Below are 20,001 nucleotides of genomic sequence, written 5' to 3' on the forward strand. Positions count from 1 at the left end.
TTTTTTTTGCTGTCTGGACATTTGCTAATGTTTGATAGAAGTTCAAAGTCAAAAAATAAAGAAAGGAGGAAAGAAAAAACTCCAAAATATAGAAATAATGGAATTTGGCACAAAATGCCAAAGGGTTCCTCAGAAGATATCCATACATCTTCAGATGCTCTAAGAGAGCTTAGAATTCCACCATAAAAGGGGCCTCAGAGCAGAAGATGAAGGGTACAAGTAAAGATTAAGGATGAAGAGGGTCAGGGCAGAAATTCATCTAGCCTTGGCTGGGTTGCATTTATTTTCTCTTAAGTACCTAAGTGTATCCCAATCTCCAAAATAAAACAAGATTAATCTTCTGCATCTCATCTACTCATTCTGAATGAATCTCTTTCTCATCATAGCTTATTTCCAGGATTCTGCTAAACTCCTGGACAGAACAAGAAAAATATCCAACTCCATGCCGCTCCATTCATTGTGGCTACCATAAAAGCTGACAAGGGAAATTTCTTATCTTTACAATCTTCTCCCCTCCTTTTCATTCCCATCACTGTGTCTTTAGCTCAATCATTCTTAGCTGTGGCCTCAGCTATTGATTGGGACAGTTCCTGCTTTGTGTTATTTCTTCCAGTCTCAGTCACTCAAATCCTTTCTTGACACTATTTCAAAATTCACATTCTTAAAGTAGACAGCTAATCTCTACCACAGTTGCAAAAAATTCTTTCAAGGTTTCTCAGATGCATAAGAAATAAGGTTGCAATTCTTCAACATAATAGGCAACTTTTACCCAGCTCTTCCTATATCTACCTACCCACTGCCAACATGCATTCCATTGTGGCCTAACAAATTCACAAACCTTACTCATATTTTCCAACAAACACTGTTCTCACACTTTTCCCTGAGCCTAGAATATCCTCCCACAATTCTCCACCTCTCTTCTTATGACACAGGATTCCCCTTACCATCTAAATCTCATCTTGATCTTAAAATTTTCCCTGCTGATCTCTAAGACATCTTAGTTCCAGTTGACAAGGCTTAGCACAGTACTTTGAAGAACCACATAAAAATACCTTCAAACTTTTGTTGAGCATCTTTTTGAATTAGGAAACTTGCTTTAAAAAAATACAAGTCTAGGAAATACTTTATAATAAATATTCACTAAGAGACTTGTGGCTGAGATTTTTAAATTTCCCTTGCTTGGCTGCACTGAATGATAAATCTCTTACCAAAAAAAAAAAAAAAGAAGAAGAAAGAAAGAAAAAAGAAAAAAATACAGAGATTTATGGGTAAGACAAATTGTTCTATAATACTTTTACAATGAGAACTTATCCAAGTCAAATCTAGCCCTAAATATCAATTCCCCATGCATTTGTATTCTGACAGACCTATCACAGTGACCTATTTTTATACCAGAGACCGAGTTAAGAATGTGATTGCTTTTGCAAGGAACTGAAATAAAAATTTCAAGAATGGTATTAGGGGCAATGAATAAATCAAACATGATTTTCTGTACTCACAGACTCAACACAAACCTACTAAAATGTTTTTGTATTTTTAGAATATTTTTGGCCATGTTTGATGCTATAAGTACATTGTGTGTGTATGTGTGTGTGTGTGTGTGTGTGTGTATAAATCACAGATTTAGTCTTTATACTAGCTTTTATATAATTTTTTACTGATGACTACTGATGAAACTAAATTTAAAACACAAATTTTTGCTGAATCCTGTTAAAATATTTTTTCTCAAATACTTTCACTTCTTTCATTTAATAATCATATATGAAAACATTCTATGTGCTGAGGTTCATAGTATGTTACCCCCAAATATGTCACTTTGACTAGTATTATTTTGAACCAAAGACAATTGAGAAAAAGCAGACAAAGGACAAGCTCTGTCTTTGCCCTTTCTATAAGAAAGGGCATGATAATTTTAATCATAGGAGACAACTCTAGACTCTTAGCCAGAGATGCACCAGAAGAAACTGCCTAACAAACTTTACTGAAACAACTCAACTTTGTTAGGTTACTCATATACTTACCTTCCCGCACTTTATAATCCCTAAAAGCCTAAACATCTTTGTCCTGTCACTTCTCTACAAATTTATTATTCTTTGTTAAGATGCTATACAAACCCAAATTCCTACTGCTCACCTTGAATTACTCATCACTGAGGTCTCCTACATATATTTATAAAGCATATGTTCATAAATTTGTTTGCTTTTCTCTTTTTAACATGTCATTTGTAAGTGTAATTTATCGGGCTTCAATAAAACTAGGAAGGTGGAGGGAAATTTTTTTTTTCTCAGTTTCACGGACTGAGATACAACATAGTGCCTGTCCTCAATGATCTTAGAATCCAGTGAACAAAGATATTAAACAGATCATTACAATATAAAAATAACATGATAATTTTTTAAACAGTTTAAAAAATGCAGTTAAATTAGGAATAAAAAAGACAATACTGGCTGTAGGATAACACAAGATTATAAAATAGCTGTTCTTGGCCCCTTCAGACTTAACGCTCCTATTTATTTTGAGCAAAGGCATTTTGCTATGCAAAAAAAAAGTCTTCACAATGATCCCCACTTTAAAACCAAACACATTTTCTATAATGAAGATCCCTTCCTCTCACACCCTGACCACAATATCTTTGATCTATGGGACTATTGTAAACTTGTTTTTGTGAGAATGTATTTCTGAAAATATGTCCATATGACTCTTTTTTTGGTAACTTTCCATTCGTATGAAATATACCTTATGATTATGAGTGCTTCTCCTGCTCCCACCCCATTGTGGTTTTAGGCCTTATAAGTATATCCCTGCCCCTAGTTGGGGTCGAGGATTGCAGAACTACTTGGTTGTCTGCATTCTTGGCCCTTGTAGGAAATAAAGCTTTTGTCTTTACATTCAAAGGACCTGGAGAATCATTTGAGTCACAGTCTCAACTAGATTATCACAACATATTCCTATCACGCCATTCTTGGATTGTACCCACTACAAGCAGCTACAGCTGGACTCAGCTTGGGCACTTCCTGAGTGACATGACACTCTCCAGTTCTATCCCTTGCACATGCTTTCCTCTGCCTGCATGATTTTTCTTCCCTGTCCATCTGGCTTATTTGCAATTCACCCCTTCAGAAAAGCCTTTTCTGACACTTCTTGCCCAAAGCTAGATTATATGCTCCACTTCTGTGCTCTCTGAGCTTAATTCTCTCAACACTTTCATTTCAATAGTTTTCTCTTTATTTCTTGGTCTCTGTCACTAAGCTATGAATTGAGCTCCCTGAGGAGAGAGAGAACTGGGACATTTATCACCAGAACTCTAGTGACTAACATACTGACTGATGCTCAAAAAATGTTTGCAAGATAAATTAATGACAAAAAGAATGAGCCCTATTTCTATGTGTATTAGTTTTCTAGGTCTATCATAAAAAAAAAAAATCCCAAAACTTGGTAGCTTAGAATAGCAGAAATGTATTTCCTCACAGTTCTGAAAGCTAAAAGTCCAGAGCAGGATATCAGCATGATCATATTCTCTCAAAGGTTCTAGGAGACAATCCTTACTTTCCTCTTCCTAGGTTGCAGTGGCCAGCAATCCTGGTGCTCCTTGGGTTTCAAATGTATCATTATAATTTCTGCCTCTGTTGTCATATGGCTTTCTTCCTGTATATATGTATGTATGTAATATATATGTATATATATATATATATATATATATATATATATATATAAATTTCACTCTTTTTATAGAAAACTGTCATTAGTTTAGGGTTATCTAATCCAGCATGAACTCATCTGAACTAGATTATATCTAGTTAACAGCCAATTTCCTAATAAATTCACATTCACAGATTCTGGGTAGACATGACTCTTAGGCAATGCTATTTAACCTAGTATATTATGTCATACCTAGAGGGAGAAAAATCTCCTGAAATTCTACATTTGGACCATAGTACCTAAGCAACCTGCTCAACGGCATTTGATTTGACATCCAAGTCACTGCTTTATTTATGAAATAGTAATTTCCCATAGGAAATGACAACTATTTTTGTCTTAATTTAGATAATTCATTCATTCATTCATTCATCAAATATTTACTAAATACCTACAATATTCCAGGCACACTATTCTAAGTGCTAAGGTTACAGTACCCCCAAAAAATGCACACAAAAATCTTTGCCCTTATAAAGCTTACCTTCAGGAGGTAGGGGAAGACAGACAACAAATACATAAAACTCTGTACATAGTTACAAATTCGGTAAGTACAGTGGAAAAAGCACTCAGCAGAAAATGAAGATAGGAAAATTGAGTGGGATGGGAGAAGCTGCACTATTGAATGAAGTCACTAAAGAAAGCTTTACCAGAAAGGTAATACTTAAGCACCAGAAGGAGGTAAGGAAGGCAGCCTGGTGGCTATGTGGAAGAACATAGTTGTAGTGGCAGTAGCAAATGTGAATGCCATAGAGGAGGAGTGTGCTTAAGTTAGAGATAAAATGGAGAGGTCAGAGTGATGAGTACAGATATAAGGGAAGAGCCCTAAGAGATGAAGTCCTGGGGTATCTGAAGGAACATAGCACACAGATCAGATATTTTTCCTTTTGCCACTACCAGTGGTCACTGCAAAATGCTCATGTGCCTAGTTTCTAGAAGAGTATTTTGAGTTACTGAAGAAAAAAATGCTTTTCCATATTACATATTTTTAATTTGCAAGAATTAAACATTAAAATTTAAATAATTTGAATTTTTTATATCTCTGCCTTATCATTAGGAAATTTGAAGTAATGTATTTATCTAGATTATAATAAATAAAATAAATCTTTATTTTAGGAAAAGTATATTTAATTTTTAAAAATTACTTTTTATATCCTGAGATAATATATACTATATGATATTAGTCTACTTGTCAGACTTATTAAAATTTGTCTAGTCAAATAACCATCAAATTTTTTTATTTAAAAAAAATTTCATTCCCTGTTTTCCTTTAGTCTTGTCTATATTTTCAGGGTACAGTTAGATTCTTTATTGTGCCACTTTAAGGGAGAATTTAAAAGAAAACTACTTTAAAAAAGTAAAAATGTCTTTTCTAAAACTTCATTTAATCCAGAGAATATTACACAGATGGGTGGGGTCTCCCTTATAGAAAGACAACCTCTAGTGAACTCCATGTACACTTTATAACCTAGCATTTTGTGAAAAATACACATATCTTTTCAATTAATATTATTGTGTTTAAAGTCAATAACTTATATTTTTTTAGGGTGATCTCAAGCTTAAAAAGTCATTTCCCATGGCAACAAACTATTTTCAAAAGAACAATGTTCAAAGCATGTGCATGGCTCATTTAATCCTTATATCAACACTCTGAGAAAAAAAAAAGTGTGATCTCCATTTTATAGATGAGAAAACAGAGGTCTAAAAAGGAGTTGTTGTTTATCCAAGATCATAGCTAGTAGCAGAATAAGATGTAAAACTATGACTTGAAAGCATCTTCTCTGAAACTCCGGGCTCTGGTGTTGACTTCATGTACTCAGAACACATTTTCAAAGAGGTTAAGTAATATAATCTAAGTTGTAGAGCTATTTAGTGTTTGATCCATTCATTAATTAATTTTTTTCAACAAATATTTACGGAGCAATACTGTTAAGCCCTGAGCATTCATAGTGAAGTAAATACGGACTTTTCTGGAACTGACAGTTTAAAGAAAGAGACTTTCAAAATGGTAGCTGTATTTATTAAATACTTATTGAAAGCTAATTACTGTTCTATGTTACAGGTATAATCTCTAATATTTATAATAACCTCATGGTGTTGCTTTTTAGATAAGGAAAATGAGTCCCAATACGGTTAATTGGACCAATATCCCAAGATTATAAGAACTAATACCAGGCTTTGAACCCAAACAATCTAACTCCAGAGCCTATGTTCTTAACTACTATGATGTTTCTCTTCTAGAGAGAGAAAATAAATAATAAAGAATTATATAATTAAAGTTATAATGTGGATTAAATGCTGAATTTGCTGTCCTTTACATTATACTTTGCTGCCTTCTAAAATTTTTCCAGCTGGCCCTATGGACAGCAACCGTGAATACTGATAGTCAACTAAGAGAAGGGCTAAGCAGTGGCAGTGACATAAACACCAGCAAGCACTACCCTGATCATTCCTTTTCTTCTGTCCAGTAGTAGGTGAGAAGCCTGGACATACAGTGCCCATAGCATTCCATATTTCTCACACAGATTCTGGCACATACTAGCAACCTTTCCAAACCTGAAAACTATGGAAGATACTGTCAAGGGAGTCAAGAGGATGAGAAAGGCAGAATTTGGCATGTCAAATCTAAAGACAAAAAGGGAGCTTTGTTGATTATTAACTTGAATAAAAACACCTATCTATAAAGTAGAAACTATGAAAAGTAACTGAGAAACTATCTGCAATTTTCAAGTATATAGAAATAAATAGCACTGCCATAAGAATTTCCAAACTTGGAAAAGCAAGAAGCACCTACATCAGGCTGGTCCTTTTCTGGAAGAATAGAAGGTGTTAGTGATAACAAAAACAAAAACAACAAACAAAACCATGATAAGATTCTAGAATACAGGAGAAATTGTATCACATGTCTGCTAAAACATATGGTCCATGTTCTTGTGACCCTTGAGAAAGTTTAGAAAGAAGTTGTAATACCAAAGTTATATGTTGGGTGTGGGGTGGGAATGAGAGTTGAGAGGACATAACAAACATTAAGCCATGCCAAATAAGCATTCCAAGTAAAAGATGTACTTGCAATACTACTCAAGATAAATTTTTCAGCTGCCTTTGAAACTGGTATTGTGCAGAGGCTGGAATAGGCTGTTGGGTATGATACCTAGTTCTACCACTTAAAGAATGTGACCTTGGCATATGAGTAAATATTTTTGTACCTAGATTTCTATATCTGAATCTTCTTGTACCTTAGTTTCTACATCTTCAAAGTGAGAATAATTGTGTCACATACCTCTTAGTTTCATTGCAAGGATTAAATAAAATTAAATTATATAAAACACATAAAATAGTGCCTGATACAGTGCTATATCAGTGTCTGAGATTATGACACTGATAAAAGCCCCTCCCATATGAGCTGCCAGAGCCACATCTGCTTAATAACATTATAATTGATAGAAGTGAGCTGTTGGGTAAGAAACAACAGGAAAGAAGGAGAATAAATTTTGAGTTCATGGTAAGAGTACATTTCATGTTGCTTAGAAGTATACTTCATACTTTTTCAAAGACATTGGAACAAACACACACTGTTTTATTTACTACCAATTGACAATGTGTCCTGCTTGTCCACTTCTATTCTCAAGTGCTTCTCTCAGGGTAGAGGGGAACTGAGCTGGTTGTAGTGACTACACTGATAAGTGATTCTCCAGGTAAAATTCTCTTATGGTCAAGTTTGCTCAAATTTAGTGAGGATGAAGAACTAGGATCAAATATTAGTGAAAATGTTTTCTGAAGTGTAACATGAAAGCTTTCAGGAAAGCCCTTAGCAACTAAGTCATTATCTCTGTGTGATGGGATTATGAATGATTTATATTTTCATCTTTGTACTTTGCTCTATTTTCAAAAATTAGCAATGAATATAAGTTGTTTTTATAATAAAAATTACAATTCTTAAGGAGTTGAAAAGAGCAAGACACTTAGCAGTTTACATATGATTAACACATCTATGTAAAATAAGCAAACAGACAAATAAAACTGTGTTTAGAGAAAGTAATAAAAGCAAAAAAGGTACATCAACAATCATTTATCAATGAATAATATTATTCTTTCTTTTTACTTTTATTTATCCTTCCAGAATTGTTATAATAAATATTTGGTATTTTCATTAAGAAAATATGCCAATTAATTTTATTGAAGCATAAAATCACAAACAGTTTTATCTTAGGTGCTTGAAATATAAGCCTTTGTTTTCCAGTTTGCCCAAAATAGGCTTTAAATTTACTGGAAAATTATTTCCTGATCAAACTATAAATGAAAAGAAAGCACGCAGGCAAGGAAAGAGGGGCTGTCACGGAATGATAGAGGGAGAAAAAAAGGAACAAGTTATTTATGGTTTCCAACCTCTTCCAGGCTTTCAGCACTGCCCAGCAATCCTTTTAGTTGTCTGCAGTCAGCTACTTCTCCCACACTCTAAAGTGGCTATTATAAACCTTCATCATGTTCATCAAGATCCTGTTCCAGCCCACTCACTTTCTACACATGACCTTGCTACCTACTTCATCAAGAAAATAAAAGTCATAAAGCACAAACTTTCTTATCTTTTCTTCACCAGCTTCCATCTTCAAGCTCATTCATATATTAAAATATTAACCCAGCTTATCTATTCTCCTTCAGGGAAGGAGAGGTAGATATTCCACTTTCTTTCCAAAATTAACTCTTTTTCAATGCTCAGGATCCCATTTGTTTTGTATCTTCCCTGGGTTGTTACTTTAGTTTCTTCCTGGCCGCTGACTTTGGCACTCCATTTCACTTCTGATACTGTCCCTTGCTCATGGTACTGACTTCTCTTTCCTTTCCTTTGTTCTTGTTTAGTTTTCCACCCAAAGCATTTTGACATTGACTTATGTTATAGTACTATTTCAGAGGTGATCTCATACATCTCTATAACTTTCCCAGCTTCTATTTCTAAATTCCTTACCACCTTTTATCTATTTCAAATCAGAGCGTCTCTTCTTAGCTCCAAAATAATATTCTTAAACATTTCCATCTGGATATCTCAGTAACACCTATCCTGATGTTGAATTGATTTAGTATACTATGGAATCATTCCTTCTCCTATTTTATAACACCTTTACATATCAAACCCACATTTATTATACAAACATGAGTACCCTTTGTCTCTTTCCTTATCTCCTTCATTCAATCAAACATAGATTCACATAATTTTCAGTCTCCAAAATACTTGCAGTTCAATCACTGCTCTGCATATTTATTGTTAGTTTAGACTTTCTTAACTGAAGTAACTTCTTGAGTAGTCAACATGCCTTTTCTTATTTCTAATCCATTCTTCTTATGGCTGCCAGAGTTGTCTTCCTAAATCAGGAAGCCTATCACATAATTCACCTGTTTAAAAACCTCAAATCACATCCTATGGCTCAGAAATTTAAAATTCTTTACAGAAGCATATAATTCCTTTACAGTCTGATTCTCAGATGTGTTATCCAATCTCCCTTCTCTCACCAGATTCATCATAAGATTTAATCACACATAACAGTTCTGAGCATGCCTTGTTTCTTTTCTCCATGCCCTGTGCCTTTGTACATGGTCCCTCTTCTATTTAAAATGACCAATGTATGTTCTTCAGTTACTATATTAGTCTTAATATAAACCAGTGATTCTCAGATTTTAATGTACTTCCAGTTCACCTGAGGATCTTGTTAGAATAAAATTCTGACTTCATAATCCAAGGTTGCTGAGAGTCTACATTTCTAACAAGCTCCCAAGTGATATCAATGCTGTTAGACTATTTACCACATTGTAAGTAGCAAGAATTAGGTCCAGGTTAAACATTATCTTCTTTGAATTTCTTTTATCTCAACTATAGAACTTTTTTTTTTTGAGAGAGGAGAGAGAGAGAGAGAGAGAGAGAGAAAGAGAGAGAGAGAGAGAGAGAGAGAGAGAGAGAGAGAATTTTTTAATATTTATTTTTTTTGTTTTTGGTGGACACAACATCTTTATTTTTATGTGATGCTGAGGATCAAACCCAGTGCCCCGCGCATGCCAGGCAAGTGTGCTATCACTTGAGCCACATCCCCAGCCCCAACTATAGAACTTTTAATTGTCATATAATTGTTTGTAATACTTACTTCCTACTAAACCAAAACTATTTGAAGGGCAAAGACTGCCCTTTATTCTCACATACTAATCTCTAGCTCAATACCAAACTTTTATATATATTAGGCACTGATTAAGCATTTTTGAGTTAATTTATTAATGAATAAATAAAAAAGTTATGGAATCTAAATTCTGATGGATTCAATATGTATATCCTTATGTTTTAAACTTAGATCAACAACAATCAAACTACAAATATGTTTAGTATACCTCTAATTCTTGTTCATTTTGTATCAAATAATTTATCTGAGTCCTGAAATCCAATAAAATTATAGAGTACATTTGATAGACAGGATAAACAAATGGATAGATGGATGGATAAATTTCAAAAATAAAGAGAAGGCTATAAGACAAACCAGAATGTTATGCATGATCATTCACAAAAAAAGCAAATCAGCTTTTGACAAATCTGATGATGCCCAAAGTGTCATATTTGAATATTTTAGGACAAAACATTAATACACAATAGCATTAAGTAAATAAATATGCAACCAATTCACACATGTGCAAATTGGGGTAGACACTTTGGAAGGATTAGTAAAATAACAAGCTGTGGGACATGATTTATTAAAGAGTGATACCTTTAAAATGAACTAAAGTTTAACACATGGGAAAATGAATATTGTCATTCCCCAGTCCTGAAAATCCTTATGTCATAACTTAAAATTATGAAAACTTCCTGGATTATAGCTTATTTGTGGTCTCTTAGTAAAAAACTGACAAGAACGTATCTTCACAGCCAGGACAGAATTCAGTTATCAACAAAGGCCGTCACTCTAATAGTTAAAAAGAAAAAAAAAAAAAATCTAAGGATCTCATCCATTGGAATTAAGTCTTCAGTGAAGTTTTCATTTTCTTATCCCAATGTTATACTTAGACATTTTGGTTCCTTTCTCAAGTTGCTGCAAAAGATAGAATGATATCAAAAAAGAGAGTCAGAGAAGGAGTGACTAAAAATAAAAACCACGGCCAAGGCCTGCCTTATCATAACAGGACAAAGGCAAAACTGAGACACTATCCTTTACTACCCTTCAATGACATAAAAAGAAGGCACATACATGAAAGGAATATTGCTGGGTCATTCTGATGATAATCCATCAGTTGGGTCTACTATCAGAATTCATAAAGATTTAGGAAATGGTAAGCTAAGATATAAGTGCATAACTTATAAACAAATTTATTTTATTTATAAATAAAGATCACCTGTTTTTAATCTGGAGCTAAGAAAAGGTTTAAATGAAAATGAAGAAAAATTCCTATACTATATAAAAGCCTTAATGGTTTGTTATTGGTGGTATTTAACTATAAAAGTATACAATGTGTATTCTTATAGTCACTCATCAGATATGTGACTATATTAAAATAAATATTTCAATAGCTGAATGTCAAAGATATTTCCAAAAATCTCAAAGGAACACAAACAGAGCATATAAAAGCCACCAACATATAAATCTAGTATCAAAAACAATCCAATAAATCTGCAAGTATTTTTGTCTGCCTTACATAATGTTTTGTTAGCTATCTTAAGGGATAGAAATGTAATATCCACACTGCAGCCAAATGATAACATAGAATATGTAAATGCTACTTCTCTGCCATAAAACCCTTCCAGTGGCTTCCCAACTCATTCAGAGACCAATCTAGGTGTACAAGAAGCATTCATGATTCTACATAATGTAACTCCCCACTACTTGCTGGCCTCATATTTTACTACTATATCCCTCTCTCACTCTCCTCTACCACAATCAATTCTTGTCCATTTCACATTCTTAGCAGGTAAATACTTTTGCACATGTTGCTTCTGCCCATGACAATCTTTCCCCAGGTATCTGAAGGTGATGTATGGAGAAGGTATGCTGTTTATAAGAGAAAAAATGAATATAAAAATGATTCTATAAATAAACTTTTCCTTTCTTCTTTTTTGAGTACTGGGTATTAAACTCAGGTGTGCTCCACCTCTGGCTTCCTCCCTAGTCCTTGTTGTTTAATTTTAATGAGTAGTATCTCACTAAGTTGCTAAGAGTTTTGCTGAATTACTGAGGCTGGCCTTGAACTTGTGACCTTCCTGCCTTGGCTACCAAGTCAGTGGGATTACAGGCATGTGCCACCATACCTAGCTGATACTTTACTTTCTTGGGTCAACATAAATGATATATTTTTTTCAGAGACACTATCCTTTACTGCCCTTCAGTGACATTTCCTAAATCTCTACCTTTATTTTTTTTCTATTGCAAGCATTATTGTATACAAAAATAAATATCAGTAGGTATTTATTGACTGACTAATGAAAGGTTAAACATGATGAGACTACCAAGAGGTACTCCTGAGGTCTTTTTTTTACCTGTGGATCAATACAGTCAGGAATTCTAATAAGCAGAGAAATATATATTTGAGAAAGCCTCTAATTTAAGTTCAGGCTTTAATTTTTCTTAATCTTGTCAGTGACTCTTTTACCAAGAGGTTGAGACATTTGAGGAATTTTTATCTTCCCTTCATCATTATTAAATGCACCTTGACACCTGTGGCAATATTTCTTGTATTTAAATTGACTGTTTCTGATATTGATAGACCCACTCAACTTTCGCCCCTCTCTCTGTTGTTAATGACTATTTGCATTGTTTATGTGTTTGCATATTTTTGTAGCTACTTAGTTGTCATATTTATATTTAGCTTTTTCTCTTGTAATCAGCATATGTGATTTTCATGCAATCTGACAATCTCTGCCTTTTAAATTTCTTATCCCATTTATATATAATGTAATTGGTGTTATAGTTAGTTTTAAAATACAATTTTGTCTTGTTTTTTATTTGTCCCAGGTATTTGAATTTTTTAATTTTCTGTCTTCCTTGGAATTTAAATAAGATAGCATTTTATCTCTTCATTTGGCTGTTTTGCTCTACCTTTTCAGAGGTTATTCTAGAAATTATAATATATATCCATATATTATAACTACATACATTGAATTAATATTATATCATTTCACATATGAATGTAAGAACTTTACTACAGTAAACTCATTTACCCCCTTTCTGTCTTTTCGACTTTGTTTCATACATTTTTATACATATCTTATACATTAACAACACATTTTTATTATTTTTGGTTTAAAGGATTAATTGTCTTTTAAAGAAATTGAGAAATGAAAAAAAATCTTAAATTTACCATTTTTGTGTTTTATATTTCTTTATGTAGATCTGAATTTCTATCTTGTATCATTTTCTTTGATTCTGAAGATCTTCTTTAGTTTACCTTAGCACAAGTATGCTGGTGCTGAATTCTTTTGTTTATTTGAATATGTCTTAATTTACTTTCACTTTTGAAAGACATTTTCATGGATATAACACAGCATTTTAAAGAGTAGTTTTTCTTCACAGTTATTGTTTTACATAAAAGTCAGCAGCATTTCTTATAATGCCCAGTTTGCAATGAGATTTTTAATAACACCGATTCTAAGATTCTCTTTATCTTTGGTTTTCAGAAATTTGACCATGATCATAACTGATGTTTTCTAAGCTTCCTGAATTTTTGGTGTTATGGTTTGCATTTTTGCTGACCTCCAAAATTCTTGCTGAAATTTAATAACCCAATGTGATCACATTAAGAGGTAGGGCCTTTAGGAAGTGATAGATCATGAGGATTCCACTCTCATAAATGGAATCAGTACCCTTTTAAAAGAACTTAAAATAGTCTGTTAGTATCATTTTTCTCTCCTTTTATCCATTGAGAGTATAGCAAGAAGGTGCCATTCTGGAAGAAAAGAGTATGTGCTTACCAGAAACCACAGTTTCTAGCACCTTGATCTTGGTCTTCATACCTCCAGAACTATGATAAATACATTTCTATTATTTATAAATAACTTGGGCTGGGGATGTGGCTCAAGTGGTAGCGTGCTCTCCTGGCATGCGTGCGGCCTGGGTTCGATCCTCAGCACCATATATAAAAAAAACAAAGATGTTGTGTCCGCCGATAACTAAAAAATAAATATTAGAATTCTCTCTCTCTCTCTCTTTCCCTCTCTCACTCTTTCTTTAAAAAATAAATAAATAAATAAACAAACAAACAAATAAATAAATAAATAACTTGACCTAAGGTATTTTGTTATAGTAGCAGAAATGGACTAAGACATATGACTTGATAGTTTTTACTAAAATTTAGAAAATTATTACCCATGATTTCATAAAAAAAATTGTCCTATTTTTTCCTCACCTCTATCAGATCTGCAATTGTACATATATTAAACTATTTGATTTTGAACTACAAAATTGCTGAGGCTTTTTTAAAGGCTGTCCTTGTCCATACACTTCAGTGTTGATAGTTTCTTTTGCACTGATTTCAGGTTCACTAGGCATGATGGTACACACCCCATATCTCAGTGACTCAGGGGACTGAGGCTGGAGGACTGCGAGTTGAGGCCAGTCTCAGCAAATTAACCAGATCTTTAGGAAGTTAGCAAGAAATAAAAAACCAAAATGACTGGGTATGTATCTCAGTGGTAAAGCACCCCTTTGGTTCCATCTATAACACCTAAAATCAAACAAAAATTAAGTTCACTATCTTCTACAGCAATTTAGTCAATTTTTCATATTTAGTCAATTTTTCATATAAGATATTGCATTTTCTATGCCAATTACTAGGCCTCCTTCTCTTTGCAGTTCTCTCATTTCTAGTATTGTGCCCTAAAAATTCCACCCACCTGAGCAGCAATGAGCTATATTTCTTTCCTCCACCCGTTAAGGTTTTTGCTTACTGCCAAGTAAAAAGCTAGGATACCAATGAAACTCACCTTCAGATTATAGATGTTTATGAAACAAAAATAAGCCTGACATCCATTATTCTATAATATTTGAGTAATATAATACCTTTTTATAACTCTAATTTTTATCAACAGTTTGGAGTGGCATTAGTTCACTTACTTTATGGAAATATATATAAAATAGTCTAAATGACAACCTAGTTATTATTGAACCACCAGCAAATCACTCTACTATCTGTCAGAACAAAACCTGGCTTTATATTAACTTGAACAAAAGTATTAATACACCTTTCCATGAAATAATCCTACTTCTTCATTCAAAGTAGATGGATAAACAGATGGATACATGAATGATAGATGATAAATGGAAGAATTTCCATGAATATTATCTATAAAATGTAAATTTAAATGCTTTCAATATTTCTTTAAATTTTTTTTCTCTTTCAGTAGCAATTTACTTTTTAAAATAATCAAAATATAGAAGTAGTGAGGTCATTAAACAAAATGACATCACTCTCACTGTTTCACTCTAAAACATATCTGAATTCAGAATATGACATGAGAAACAACAGACATGTTTAAGACATGGAAAGGCAGAGAGCTCCACCATATATTTCTGAGGCTTTAATTAAGGGCATTTTGCAGACTCGATATTTCCAAATGTACTTTTATTTGGTGCTTGAAATGCACTTTACACTGAGTAGTGTATAAGTCTACAAATGGGAGAAAGATAAAATTAAAACTTCAATTGAAAGATCTTGATTCTTTAGAGCATGAATGTCTTTCTTTCCATGAGTAATGTTTAATTCTATGTCAATTTTTTCTTTACTATACTTTAATTTCTTTTCACTGTAGATTATCATATTGTTTTCCTTTTCCTCATAAGATAAAAAGACATTCTGCCTAAGAATTATTTGCTGTGATATGTGTAATATTTCTTAGTGCTTTATAGTTGTCCATTATTGTGGAAGTCACTGTAACATTCATAAATGCATATAATGTAATCTGCTACATTTCAATCCCCAATACTATCCTCTTTCGCCTTCTTCCTCCTCTAATCCCTTTCTTCTACTCCATGGGTCTTCTATTAATTTATTTTAAAATTGGTACACTACATTTATATATAAAAGTAGAAATAATTATGATGCAGTCATACACATAATAGTTTGGCAAATTTCATTCTGTAGTTATTATATGTGTGACTTCTTGATACAATTTCCCATCCATTCCTGTACCAGCTACAGTTTGAGTTCTGGATAATCCTTGTTTTTAAAAGAATAAAAAAATGCAGGAGAAATACTGGACTGAAATGTGGAGTCTTTGGAGTTCAACTGATTACACTCTCTTCTGAGATTTTGTTAAGCATCCAGTTCCAGGATGCCCAAGTATAATTCTCTGTTATGTATAGTGTCTGTGGGATCCCATACTTTCACACAGAGAGAGAAATCTTCCCTATGTACTTCATCATGTCGGCAATTTCTCCCCAGATACTGTTTCCATTACCCTTTAATAAGAAGATCATTCATTTGGGGTCTCTCCAGGTTTGGTTATATTAGTGATAATTCTAAAGGTTAGGTCAGCTTACTAATTAGATTTTACCAAAGATTGGGGAGTGGAATTAATGCCTCTAGGAACCACATTGTGCTGCCACTTCTTTGTTTCACTAGAGATCCTTTGTTTTTCTTACTTGGTCACTCATTTTTCAAGGTTTTTATATTAGATTATACCCTGTTGCTTATCTTGTGGTAATGATTGTTGATATGTGGTGTGTGTGTGTGTGTGTGTGTGTGTGTGTGTGTGTGTGTGAGAGAGAGAGAGAGAGAGAGAGAGAGAGAGAGGTGGGAAGGTGGGGGGGCCTTATTTAAATTATTTTTTTGTTCATATAATTAAGTATTAAGAAATGAGAAATATATGCTATAGTTTCAATTGTCATGTTAACCTGGAGGTATGTTTAATTTAATTGTCACAACAATCCTGAGAGTTATGAACTCTGTCATTAAAAGGTGCAAAGTGGTTACAAGTATTAATAAAAAGATCAAATAAGCTTATAAAATTGTTACTTTTAACAATATTAATTGAGATCCTACTATGTGCCAAACATTGTACTAGTAATAAGGATGCAGAAATAAACACGAGATAAATGACTGATGCCCTCACAGAGTTTATCTGCTAGTAGGAAAAATGGACACTTAAACCACTATTTATAATAGTCAAATAAATTCTCTGATAAAGGAAGTTTCACTACATAACAGAGACTTGATATATAATAATAAAATACAAAATCCAGTGCTTTGATATAGTTGATGCTCAGAAAATGTTAATTCCCTTTCCTCCTCCCTAAACTGCTAAACACTTGAAAAATTATGGCAATCTGCATTGCCTATTTCCGGTGTTGTTAGAAAGTGGCATCAGTTTGCAAGCAAGGCTGTTTGTTATCTCTGGAAATAGTTTTATGAGGAGTAAATTCTTAAAAGTCAAACATAGGTCATGCCAGCTAAAGAAAAGATCTTCCTATATGAAATATGTTATCCCAGAGGTGTAATAATATACCTCATAGCAGAAGGAAGAGCCCAGTGATAATTTTATGTTAATGATTAAATGAGGTATCCATGGATATTAGAAGGGGAGAAATAAATGTTTCCTTATACTTTCTGTCTGGACATTGTAGTCATAAGCCAATAATTCCATGGCCTCATCTAAATTAAAACATGTTCATCACAAAACCTTGGGTTGAAACACTTGACCTACAGGCAATGCCTCAGGGTTAAAAGCAAAGCCCCCTCCCTTCACAAAAAATATTTTTAAATTTATCTACAGCACAGATAATATAACTCTTTTAATTAAGTTCCTTATTCTGCACTCTGTATTTGCATAGTGTCTTTTCATCAAGGGGAACAAGAATCATCAAAGGCACTAATTAACCTTTGCAATGCTCCCATCAGACAAGAAAATTATAATGTTACTATATATGCATTTGTCTATATCAATCTATATACTCATTTAGTATCATAAATATTAAGGAAGACTTTCTCAGTCACTTAATAAAGACAATCTTTTAAATAAATTCTCTATTTCAACTTGGGCAATGGGGCATATAATGAGGTGGATGCACTAATTTCAAGATCAATATTGGCCAGTATATTTAACTAGAAAAGCAGAGACAAAGATACAAACTTTAAATACTATTAGATCATTTGCTGCAATGGATAATTCATTTTAAAGTGTACAGTTTAAATTTTTAATAACAAAAGAATCAGACTTTCAAGTCCTTCTCAAATGGACCTGCCATATAAAAATGTTTTTGTTAAGTTGATACCAAATGCAGAGGTGTTTGTATTGTGTGCCTACATATCCTTCATCCATCTTCCAGTTATCTAATGAATGTTCAGGATTTTAATGGGAAGGTGGGAAATCGACAGACATAGAATTACACAAAGAAAAAAAGTCTGGATTATTAAACAAAAGTGGGAAAGTATGTAAAGGAAAGTATAAGCCAATATAGGCAAATTAACTTAAGTATATATAATTCCTTATAAGGGTTTATGAATAATATGAGTAGGAGGGTTTGGAGTAGGGAGCAAAGTAGTGTGAAATAAGGCTAGAAAGGAGGTTAGGATCTAGATTTTAAAGGCTTTGAATGCCACAATAGATACTATAGGTATTATTTAATTGTCAGTGAGGACTCAAAAAAGTTATCTATTGAGCAATAAAATAATCAAAGGACCTTTAGAAAGTCTACTCCAGGATAACATAAAGCATGTGTATATAAAATATTGGCTAAAATGTTCACAAGTAGAAAATATTTACTGAAGATGAAAACATTCATTCTTTAACATTTGTGTAGACAGAATAAGGGAAGAATCAAGGCAGATATAAGATGGTTTATGTAAAAAAAAAAAAAAGGTGGAGACATAGTTCAGTGGTACAGTGCATGCCTAGCATGCATGAGGCCCTGGGTTTGATCATCAGCATCACACACACAAAAAAAATTAAGTTCCTATTCTAAAATCTTTAAATGTATTAAGTCATTTAATCTTTATGAAAAATTATAGGAGAAATATTATTCACCTGACTTTGCAAATGAAAACACTTAAGAATGGAAAACTCATATGGAAATCAATAAATGTTATTCACCACATCAATAGACTTAAAAATAAGAACCATATGATCATCTTGATAGATGCCGAAAAAGCATTCGACAAAGTACAGCATCCCTTTATGTTCAAAACTCTAGAAAAACTAGGGATAACAGGAACATACCTCAACATTGTAAAAGCAATCAATGCTAAGCCTCAGGCTAGCATCATTCTGAATGGAGAAAAATTGAAGGCATTCCCTCTAAAATCTGGAACAAGACAGGGATGTCCTCTCTCACCACTTCTGTTCAACATAGTTCTCGAAACACTGGCCAGAGCAATTAGACAGATGAAAGAAATTAAAGGCATAAAAATAGGAAAAGAAGAACTTAAATTATCACTATTTTCAGATGACATGATTCTATACCTAGCAGACCCAAAAGGATCTACAAAGAAACTATTAGAGCTAATAAATGAATTCAGCAAAGTGGCAGGATATAAAATCAACACACATAAATCAAAGGCATTCCTGTATATCAGCGACAAATCCTCTGAAATGGAAATGAGGACAACCACTCCATTCACAATATCCTCAAAAAAATAAAATAAAATAAAATACTTGGGAATCAACCTAACAAAAGAGGTGAAAGACTTATACAATGAAAACTACAGAACCCTAAAGAGAGAAATAGAAGAAGATTTTAGAAGATGGAAAAATATACCCTGTTCATGGATTGGCAGAACTAACATCATCAAAATGGCGATATTACCAAAAGTTCTCTATAGGTTTAATGCAATGCCAATCAAAATCCCAACGGCATTTCTTGTAGGATAGTGGAGGATAGGAAAGGCAGCAGAATACAACAGACATGAGTATGGCAATATGTAAATCAATGGAAGTGTAACTGATGTGATTCTGCAAACTGTATATGGGGTAAAAATGGAAGTTCATAACCCACTTGAATCAAAGTGTGAAATATGATATATCAAGAACTATGTAATGTTTTGAACAACCAACAATTAAAAAAAAAGAATGGAAAACTCAATCCATAACTGGCTGACCACACACACACACACACACACACACACACACACACACACAATATCATAACTGACACTCAAAAATAATAATAGCCACCCTATGTTAAATGCAAACTATATTATTTTTCTAGTACACACACACACACACACACAATATCATACAAGTATGGAACTTAAACAACAACAAAAAAATATTTTCTCATTCTTCTGGAGGCTGAAAGTCAGGATCAAGGTAAGTTGGTGGATTTTCTCTGAGGCCTTTGTTTGGTTTATGTGGTG

The 20,001-nt window shown here is 33.2% G+C and overlaps 1 protein-coding gene across 7 annotated transcripts in view; it reads right to left on the reverse strand.

Moving 5' to 3' along the window:
- Dlg2 (discs large MAGUK scaffold protein 2) overlaps positions 1 to 20,001 on the reverse strand; it is a 1,969,681-nt gene that overhangs the window by 1,580,170 nt on the left and 369,510 nt on the right. The gene's annotated exons all lie outside the window — the stretch shown is intronic.

This window comes from Ictidomys tridecemlineatus, chromosome 4, assembly GCF_052094955.1.
Source record: "Ictidomys tridecemlineatus isolate mIctTri1 chromosome 4, mIctTri1.hap1, whole genome shotgun sequence".
Taxonomy (NCBI): Eukaryota; Metazoa; Chordata; class Mammalia; order Rodentia; family Sciuridae; genus Ictidomys; species Ictidomys tridecemlineatus.